This window comes from Paramormyrops kingsleyae, chromosome 17 (genome assembly GCF_048594095.1).
Source record: "Paramormyrops kingsleyae isolate MSU_618 chromosome 17, PKINGS_0.4, whole genome shotgun sequence".
NCBI lineage: Eukaryota > Metazoa > Chordata > Actinopteri > Osteoglossiformes > Mormyridae > Paramormyrops > Paramormyrops kingsleyae.
Window position 1 is genome coordinate 4,674,528 of NC_132813.1, and position 10,579 is coordinate 4,685,106.

Here is a 10,579-nt window from a genome sequence, read left to right on the forward strand (position 1 = left end):
CCCCCATACGCACCCCCCATACGCACCCCTGGCATTAACAGCCACTTGAAGTGTTTCTAGTGTTTAGCATTCTTTTTTTTTTTCTTTTGAAAAGCACATAAGTCACCTGACGCTGCTGGGTGCTGCGGGGGCTTGGTGGCGCAGTTATGGATTCGGGGGCCTTATTAAAATGCTGCAGAGAGCCTGATTCTGATTACATCAGTCTGACTGCAGCCGGATTCATTTAAATGAATGGAATCAATTTTGCATATTCCCTACATTTGTGATATCTCATTCTCTGACATTCTGTGTTACGAGACACCCCCCCGGCCAAACATAGTGATCGCTATGTGGCATCCTTATTTGTATAGCATATGTACTGCTCTGAGTACTTTTAAAAATATATACAAAGCATTTCTTATCAGACATTATATATCTGACCAAAACAAGATCAAATTATGCAACTGCATTTTGTTTGCGATTTGTTTTTGATTTGAAATGATCTCTGACTACAATAATCTGATTACATTTAAAACTGATTTATAGACAGATATTTCATTACATGGAATCTAAATGAAAGCTTTTTGCCTTAAAGGAAATGACTTTCATTTAATTTTCGAAACATTTCAGTGCAAGGGATCTGCAAATCGTCGACCTGCCACTTTCATCACTTGTTGGATTGTGACGTTTTTTTTTAACACCTCTGTGCACACAGGTACTCTTCATATCCATTTTTTCCCCTTCCCTACATTTTATGAGCTAAAACATCTAAGAAAGCATTTCCTGCATATTTCAGCTCCAGCGCATTTAAAACTGCGATTTTAAAAACACGGGGCTTTGTCATCTATATTGACTGAATATTTAATAAATTCTAATCAGCTATGATTAATCCAGCTAAGAATATCAGGAGAACCTACACCTGTTTATTTATTACTCGATAGTGCTTATAATGGGATAAGAGGAGCCAGAATCAAACAGACAGGACACTTACGCCTCTCTTTTCCATCAGGCAGCTACGTGGGCACCCGGACATTGATTAGTGTTCATTTATGCATGCATTACTGTATATGTCTGTTTCCCAAAGCAATCGTATTTTGACTGAACAAATAATGCTTGCTGTATATCAGCTGGATGGTACAGTGTTTCCTTTGTAAAAGGAACCCTTTGAAAACAGTTGAGTGTAGCATAAGTTCATAAACATTATTTTGTTTAATCTGCTTTCAGTTTTAATAGAAGGTTTTCGAAATGGAATTTTTTTGTGCTGGACTAAAACACATTATTTAAAAAAACGAATACAAAAAGAAAAAATATAAATAAATACAAGTGTTTTACTGTTTTCAACGGACAGGAAGGTGGTTAAACAGTAACCACATACACGTGGATGCAGTGGCATGTAGATTTACTCTGGTTACACGTCCTGTAAATGTTAAAGAAGGTCGATTGTTATTTCATGAAGGACGTTTTACTTTCAGCCAGCTGAGGGGGAAAAGGTAACCAACAGAAGCTATACATACTTACACAAGGGAAATCTGAACTACATGGCTGCTAAGGTCCAGCTAGCTTATATCAGATAAGAGTTTTATCATTAGTACTGCCTCAGGGGTAGATTGAAGGGTGTAGTTGTGTGTTCAGGAAAGCCATTCTGCTCTCTACTGCTATACCGAGCTATTATTTTGTGCTTTATTCATCTCACCCTCCACTGCAAACTCTACACACTGCAGTGCACCAAAATCCCAGACATTTCTGAGATGCTGGAACCACCATATCTGGCACTAACAGTCACAGTCCCTTATACCAGCCGTCTTAGCTGTTCGAATGCTTAATGAAACAGTAAGCGAATGTCATGACCCTGTCAGTGTGCTGGATGCAGCCCCATGATTCACTGTTTGCATGAGCAGGCAGGTGTACCTAATATACTGGCTACTGAGAATATCATTTAAACACAACATGCATTTTGTCCTCGATAAAATGAGTCCCAGGATTTGTGATGGCTGCAGAACCGAAGCAGTGACTGTAAATATCCTGCAATAGGAAACAGAAAAACGCAAAAGCTTCATTTACCGAATAGCTAATATTCAGCAGTTTTTGAAAGCACACTTGCGTTTAATTTATACACGGATTTTCCCAAGAAACTCACTGCTCTCTTTTGTACTGCAGATAGAATATATTCAGCCTGGTCAGTTTTATGCGAATATTGACATTTATTCGATATGTCTTAATTTACTCCATTATGAAGAAATTCATTATGAATGTGTGCTACATGATGTGATTTCTTTTTTCCCATGAAACATTAAAAAACAATTTTGTACTGGTTGCTTGAAAATGAATTCATTTCATTTCCATTGCTACAGAGGAGCGCGACCAGGTTCCCAAGCTCCCCCCGTCTCGCTCAGAACTTGTACCTTTGATTTTGGCTTCGTTGCTGTTCTTGAAGCTAGAGAACACTTCCCAAAATGTTGGAAAAGCTTTTATGGTTTGTTTTCAGAGCCCCAGATGAAAGTCTTTAGATAAATCATTTCGCTCTGAATTTTGATGTCACCTGTCCCTGAGTCGTATCTGATACCCATTGAAGAAAGAATGTCATATACTATTACACTGGGTATATATTTGAACAAACTACTTAATAATTCCATTTTAGTAAGATTAATTATTATTTTGGTCCTCTCCAGTTACGTTCCAGGAGATCTACTGTATATTGGATGAAAGGCTGAAAGAGCATTGAATGTCAGTTAAATTAACACTACGGCAATATGGTCTATCAACGAACTGCTTTGCGCCTGTTTCCAAAGTGTTTATCAGGAGAGGAATCACCGTTCATCTCGAAGGGACAGTTATGTCACCATGATTATTGTTGGTAATTCATTCGCCCTTGTTCCTGACATACTTATGACTTGTTCTCTGCTTTTTTTGGCCCCCAATAACCTGGACTGAACTCCCAGTGCCTTGATCGACCTCATTATATGAGGATAATTGCTCATTCCCCAGCCGATCCCCATGTCACGTAATTGTTCTGGTCACTCCCCCTCTCTCACTGCATTAATTTCCAAAATTTTCATATTCATACTTTTAATATTTTAATAAAAATAAATAGCCGTAGTAGGGAATTGGTTTTCCCTTTTCATAAATCTTTGAAAATCTGAAGCTTCGAATCACGAAGAACATTTCAAAGAAAAATCAACACATGCTTTGACATAGCCTGGCATAGCCAAAGCTATCCATCAACATCTATGCTTATGCATTTATAATCACTTATCCACGTTTATAGGCGATCGTTTAAATTCCTGTAGACTCCAGGATGTGATTGATTCAACAGGATACAGAGTTCTACTTCAACCATTTACAAAGCATCTCGCGAGGAATTCATTTGTCATTGTAGGTGAGATGACAAGTCAAACATATCCATTAGCAAAACAGCCGTAGAAAGAATCCTTCCTTTTATACTTCAGAGATGCACATTTGCACATTTTCAGCATTCAGAGCTTGTATGTCTCTGTCACAACACATAAACCACAGTGTGTCCATCTGATCCTGGTGGCATGTTTACAAGCTTTGAATATTCACAGGAAGACATAACCCACTCTTAGTAGTATTCACAGTTTGCATTGTCGCTTTGCGTTTAACTGAAAAATAAGGCTTACAATTTTAAAGCCAGCTGTTTGATAGAGATTGTTATTTTGGTGCATGGAAATCTGCAAAAAAAAAACTGGAGGCAAAGTTTGGTCGCTGTGGCTTTTTAATTTTTATACAGTGGGGAGAGAAAAGCTAAAGGTTCTGAATATTCACCTCAGCAGAGTATTTAAATCGCGTCAGCTCTCTGTTTTCTTTTTGTCAGGAAACACATTTACTTACTTGAGATACAGCCTACACACTAAAAAGTTGAAGCACTTTCTTGGATGAAAAGCTGTGGATCTCAGACAGCTCAAGTAGTAAATGACCCCTGATCTCATTCCCAGAAGTAGACAACTGGAGCTTATACTGAATTTTCAACATACAAATAAATATTTCAGATGTCAAGGGTATAGACAGTGACCAAAAGTAGATACCCAGTACGTAATATTTGTAAGGTGGGAGGTTTTACTGAATGTCATTACTGTATATATAGAATACGTTTAATATATTTTCATGAAATTAGTCCTTGGAAGTCCTGTCCTGAATTTATAATTTCATAAGCACATCTTATGCAAGATGTACCCCAAGGGAAATCTGAGGCATTAAATATTAGGAGGTGGTCTGATCTGGGGCAGAATCCATATCATGCATATGTTAGAGAAACAGCACACTGCAGCACTTTCTAGAAAAAAAACCTGAGTCTCCGCGTCTGTCAGCATGCCCACGTCAGATGGGGGCCGCGTCGCAGGAGACCTGCTGCAGGATTTCGAGTGAGCTGGGACGTCGGTAAACAAAGACGCTGGCACTGCACCCCCAGAGAGCAGATGCTCTTTAGCTCGGCCCACGTTAAATCACCTGATTAAAACTATGCGCCCACAGAGACTCTGCGCCCTGCTGAGGAGGAAGTCACTCCAAAGACACTCCTGATTGCGGCATGACACACCACGCAGGCACGACGATGCCCTGGCGCCGGGTTTTGTCTGCCATGCCGACAGATCACCAATCTCGGCCGACAAATGGTGGTGAAACCCAGCTGGCCCTGATTAGATGTGTTAACTCACTTAAGGATAAATAGGGTCAGCTAGGGTATGTTTGAGAGACTGCTTGGCAAGAGGCACGCTTGCTGGGTTATGTGCAGGCTTACTGATGACTTTTGTTTCGTTTCATTTTTGTTTTGCAATATACACTGATCAGCCATAACATTAAAACTGACAGCCTAATATTGTGTAGGTTGCCCTTGTGCTGCCAAAATAGCTCTAAGTCATCGAGGCATGGGCTCCACAAGACCTCTGAAGGTGTCCTGTGGTATCTGGCTCTAAAACATTAGCAGCAGATCCTTTAAGTTATGAGGTGGAGATTCCATGGATCGGTCTTGTTTGTCCAGCACATCGCACAGATACTCAATCAGACTGAGATCTGGGGAATTTTGAAGCCAAGTCAACACCTTGATCTCTTTCATGTTCCTCAAACCGTTCCTGCACAGTTATTGCAGTGTGGCAGGGTGCATTATCCTAACTGCCATTGTGGATTACCATTGCCATGAAGGGGTGTACTTGGTCTGCAACAATGTTTGGGTGGGTGGCACGTATCAAAGTAACATCCACATGAATGCCAGGACCCAAGCTTTGCCCACAGCATCACACTTCTTCTGCCAGCTTGCCTTCCTGGGGCCATCTCTTAGTTAGGTTAATTATGCACGTGCACCTGGCCATCCACATGACATAACGGAAAATGTGACTCTTCAAACCAGGCCAACTTCTTCTATTGTTCTGGTCCAGTTCGAATGCTGTTGTACCCATTGTAGGTGATTTCGGTGGTAGACAAGGGTCAACATGAGCACTCTGACTGATCTGTGGCTACAGTAGCTTGTCTGTAGGATTGCATCAGATGGTCCAACCGCTCCCCACATACATCAGTGAACCATGGGTGCCCATAACCCTGTCGCCAATTTACCGGTTGGCCTTCCTTGAACCACTTATGGTAAATACTGACCACTGGGAACACTGGGAACACCCTTCAAGACCTGTCGTTATAGAGATGCTCTGACCCAGTCATCTGACCATCGCAATTTGGTCCTTGTCAGAGTCGCTCAGATCCTTACGCTTACCCAGAACGTCGACTTCAGGAAATGACTTCACTTGGCTCATATATAATGGCACCCTTGACAGGAGCTACTGAAACCAGATAATCAATGTTATTTATTGCACCTGTCGGTGGTGTTTTATGTTATGGCTGATCAGTGTATATCTCATCATTTCTTTTCTTTGCTTGTCTTTTGCACGCTTTCGGGGTACTAGGCCCCAATCCCTGGTGTTTATTTATGTCATCCCTTGGTTTGACTGAACCCTGCTGTATGGTGTCTGAGGTCTTTTCGGAAGCCCCCCTGACCCACCTCCATGCTTCTTCTCAAGCTCCTTGAGATAACTACAGTACATCATGCTTTCCTTTACACTGGCAGAGTCTCTTGGACGCTGTCAGTTGCCGGCCTGAAATGTCGGGTGTCCATCAGCCCTTCACAAAAGGGCAAGCGAGGTTTTCCCAAGGGGGGACAACCTCATTTTTACTATCGCGGTCATGCTGATTCAATTCAATTTTACAATTCAGAGCAGAATAATGGTTTTTGCTGCATTTTAAACTAGTGTATGTACATGCATCACACAATTGTTGGGCATCCAACATGGATCCTGAAAATATCACAGCATACGATCGCCTACATGAGTGGTGTAATTCCCACAAAATCCCTTCACAACAACCTCAAAGGCTGTGCTAATGTCCAGCACCATGACTGCTGTCCAGTGCTGTTAGCAAAGGGCTATTAAAGGCATGTAAGTAATGGGGGCTTTTGTCGCCGTTAAAGCCTGTTAGCATTTAGCTGAAAGCACGCTCTTTGCCCAATGCGTGTGTGCTAACGTGTCATATTGCATGCCTGTAGCACTCTTATATGTGGAGAAACGCAATTCCCCTCAAAAGCAAATGTGATTTTCATTACAAATCAGGAGGTGATAAAACGCTTTATAAAATCGCATTTCATTCCATTTCTAAATGCCATAAAAAGGGCACCCATTACTATTTCATGGCTTACTGAACATGAAGCATGCAGAGAAGGTGGAATTTAAAAATGTATGTGTGTCTATTTGATGTGTAAACCACACGTGAGTCTGTAGTGAGTAAACAGGAGAGCCCAGTCCAGCATCGACAGCTGACACAGAGGAGGACTGACTGTGCAGGTAACAGATGCTGAATTAATTCTCGCACCAACTTTTAATTTATTAATCTTTTCTTCTCTTATGATGTCTGCTGATTGCAGATTTCCTCCATCTTGCTGGCCCTGGCCTCCTGCCCCTGTTTACATGCTTTTATGATTCCGGACAGGGAGAAGGAGAGCAGACACCCCCTTAATTACCTGGTTTTGGGGTCCCCGGGTCTCTTGTAGCATTGCCTTTTTCACCCTGTTTTCCTTGTTTTCCCCCCCTTACTGTTCCCAGATGCTCCATTCATTAGCGCCCGCCAGTCGCAGATAATGACGGCCGCACCATCTCCAGTAACCACAGCATCCAAGGCACCTGCAGGCAATGGAGGCCTTCCTGCACTGTAAATCCCTAACGGAGGCCTTCCTGCACTGTAAATCCCTAACGGAGGCCTTCCTGCACTGTAAGTCCCTAATGGAGGCCTTCCTGCACTGTAAATCCCTAAATTGGCTATTTGCATTATGCTCATAATGAACTGAAATGCATAACTGTAGTTCAATGCATTTTAAATCCCTGTTTATAAAAGCAGCTTAATAAATAATGCTCCGGGTTTCCGGGAATGTCGTCCCATTCATGCTATGGGAATCAGACACAGACTGCTCCGGGTCTCCGGGAATGTCGTCCCATTCATGCTATGGGAATCAGACACAGACTGCTCCGGGTCTCCGGGAATGTCGTCCCATTCATGCTATGGGAATCAGACACAGACTGCTCCGGGTCTCCGGGAATGTCGTCCCATTCATGCTATGGGAATCAGACACAGACTGCTCCGGGTTTCCGGGAATGTCGTCCCATTCATGCTATGGGAATCAGACACAGACTGCTCCGGGTTTCCGGGAATGTCGTCCCATTCATGCTATGGGAATCAGACACAGACTGCTCCGGGTTTCCGGGAATGTCGTCCCATTCATGCTATGGGAATCAGACACAGACTGCTCTGGGTTTCCGGGAATGTCGTCCCATTCATGCTATGGGAATCAGACACAGACTGCTCCATTTGCTGCTGGCAAAATCCACAAAACAGAACCTGTGTGAGTAACTGCATCCGGTTAGTGAATTTATAAAAATTTTAAGGTTTGTGTTCTTTGTTTACTGGTTGATCCCTACCAGTGACGCACCTGCAAGAAAGTTAGAATGCAGAATTACTTCCTTTTAAAGGCTTAGAAAGATACAAATATAGTGTAAATTCTATTTATGAATATGATGACTCTTTACGTTCCCTGAATGTTGTTATGTTGCACTTCTGGTCCTTGAATAGTCTTATTAGGTTTTTGCTTTGTTGGATGTTCCTCTGTAGCTCCTGCTCCTATAATGTTCACCCTCATACCTGTGGAAACTCGCCTTAGCTGCACTTATGCCTAGTTGACTCCTTAGCAGAAAGAACATTTGTAATGTGCTGTTCGCCTCAGTTGCATATTGCTTTGGACGAAAGCATATAATAAATGTGTGTAAAATGTAAATGTGTAAGTGTTCTCATTTGCATTTATGGATGGTACTTCAGAACAAAAATGCTCACTGTTAGGGGTCCCAGGTTGATAAGCCGTTGAATTAAGTGGGACCAACCATTTCGTAGAAGCGGGTAACAGGGAACTACCATTTACAATATCACCCGGGGGGGTTTGTTTTTTTTTGTCATTGTCAGTATCCTGCACATATGGTCAGTACTGGGGTGACAGGTAAACAACAAAACTGCACCAGCCTCCCCGCCTTATTTGAACCTCTAGTCATTGATGCATAATAACGACATTATATCTCAATAGAAATAGCCATCCATCGTACAGCCGCTTACTTAGTAATGGGATGGGGGGGAGCAGGGCTGCAGCTGATCCCAGACCGCGATGGGCACAAAGCAGGGGAACACCCTGGATGGGGTGAATGACAATATCATTCTAGTTACTTATTTTTTCAAGATACCGCAAAAACGCCATAGCCAACAAGTACAAAATAACAAAAGTTCTTTGTTAAACAACCATAAGTATAGGCCACTTTTTCCAACCTCAGAGACATTTCATATTTGCCTTTAAGTACCTCGAGACGGGACAAGATTAACAAAACTGGCAGCTTGGCAGTCGTCTCGTAACTATAAATGTTTTCATTTGGCTAATCTTGAGAGTGACTTTTCTGTATCAGACTTCCCTCTCTGTGGGGATCCTCCCGCTTGTCACAAAGCCCTTGATTTCCATGCTGGTTCACCGTCAGCTCGCTGCTGAGCTAATTGCTTTGTTTACATGCTGAGCGCTGCTGTGACCCTCTTACACCGATAATTAGAAGCCTTGGGGTGACTGTGTTGATTCAACAAGAGGGGGGGACCCTGGCGGGGGGAGATGGCAGAAATGTCAGCCTCTGCTTTCCTGCGACGAAGATGAAAATTAACTACCATCACCATGTTTAACCGCTTTTTATAGCCGCTGTGCTCACTACCCATTTTCCTAGAAATTTAAACAGCCCCACTTGTCTTTTTAACACCAAATGAATACTGATACAGCACAATAGCAGGCATGATTGCCTTAACAGACAGTGGAAGAAAGTGTTTATCCACTCTCAGTCTATTCATCATTTCTGAAAGTTTCTTTAAAATCTAATAACATTTGGAAGATGGATAGTATTCGTCGTGTAAACCATGCAACATCCATTCATATTTTATACATGTATTATAATTAATATGTCCTCTCAAGTAAATTTGCACACATATAATATGGGCAAATATGACATCATAATTTATTCATTCCTACAAATAAATACATGAAACATTTTAGGTATCTACATTCGTTGGACCGATGTGCCCATAAATTATGGATCAGTACCTTGCAGGTTTTACAACTCTATTTTCTTTTCGGGATGGAAGAATTATCGCATTAATTTCCATCACCGTCCCCGCAGACATATGATTTCTGCAGTTTTCATGCATGCTCGTGGACAACATAATTCTGCATTTCTGTTAGGAGAGCCGCTGTTAGTGTGACTCACCGATAGATTTTATTTGATCAGTATTTTCTCCCGTGTGCCCTCCCTTTCACCAGTGCTAGCAGCACCCATTAATTCCCTGCCTGGTTTTCAAGATCTGTACAATTTACAAAGAAGTGCTAATGGCCGCAAACTGTCGCCTGTCCGCTTTAGGGATTAGTTAGGATTGTCAGTATCGACAAAATCGAAGCGTATTTCAACTGACGAAAAATTATGGAAAACGCTAAAATCATGAATGTCACTAAGAAATTTGGATAACTATTTCTGATATACATCACTGTGGTATTCTTTTTCGGTAGATCAATAACGTACAAATGCTGTCGAGTTTAGTTGTCTGTGTTGCAAAAGTGCATTAAATTGAGCAAGGAATCTGTTTCGTTTTTAAATACGATTGTAGGCCTGTGTTTTACAACCGTGATTTAATATGTTGAAATCACGTTTCTGCAAAAACTAATTGTTTGCAAATTTAAGACGCTTGAATGATAAATCGTTTGGATGGCAATGTGACAAGCGCACTTTTTGCGCCATTTTTGTTTCTTGTAGCCTTGATTTTATGTACGAGTGCAGTGCGGGTAATCATACGTCGCCAAAGTTTGCAAAGTATTTAGCAAACCGTATAAAAACCTTCAGCCGTATTCAATCAGTTCTTTAAGGAGTCAGGTGTTACATTTTATGATTCCAAGCACAATCTGTTCACGTCTGTTTAACCATTCTTAGTCTAGCAGATTACTCATCCCATTCATTCTAAACCTCACTTTTAACTCCCTTCCCAATCCCAG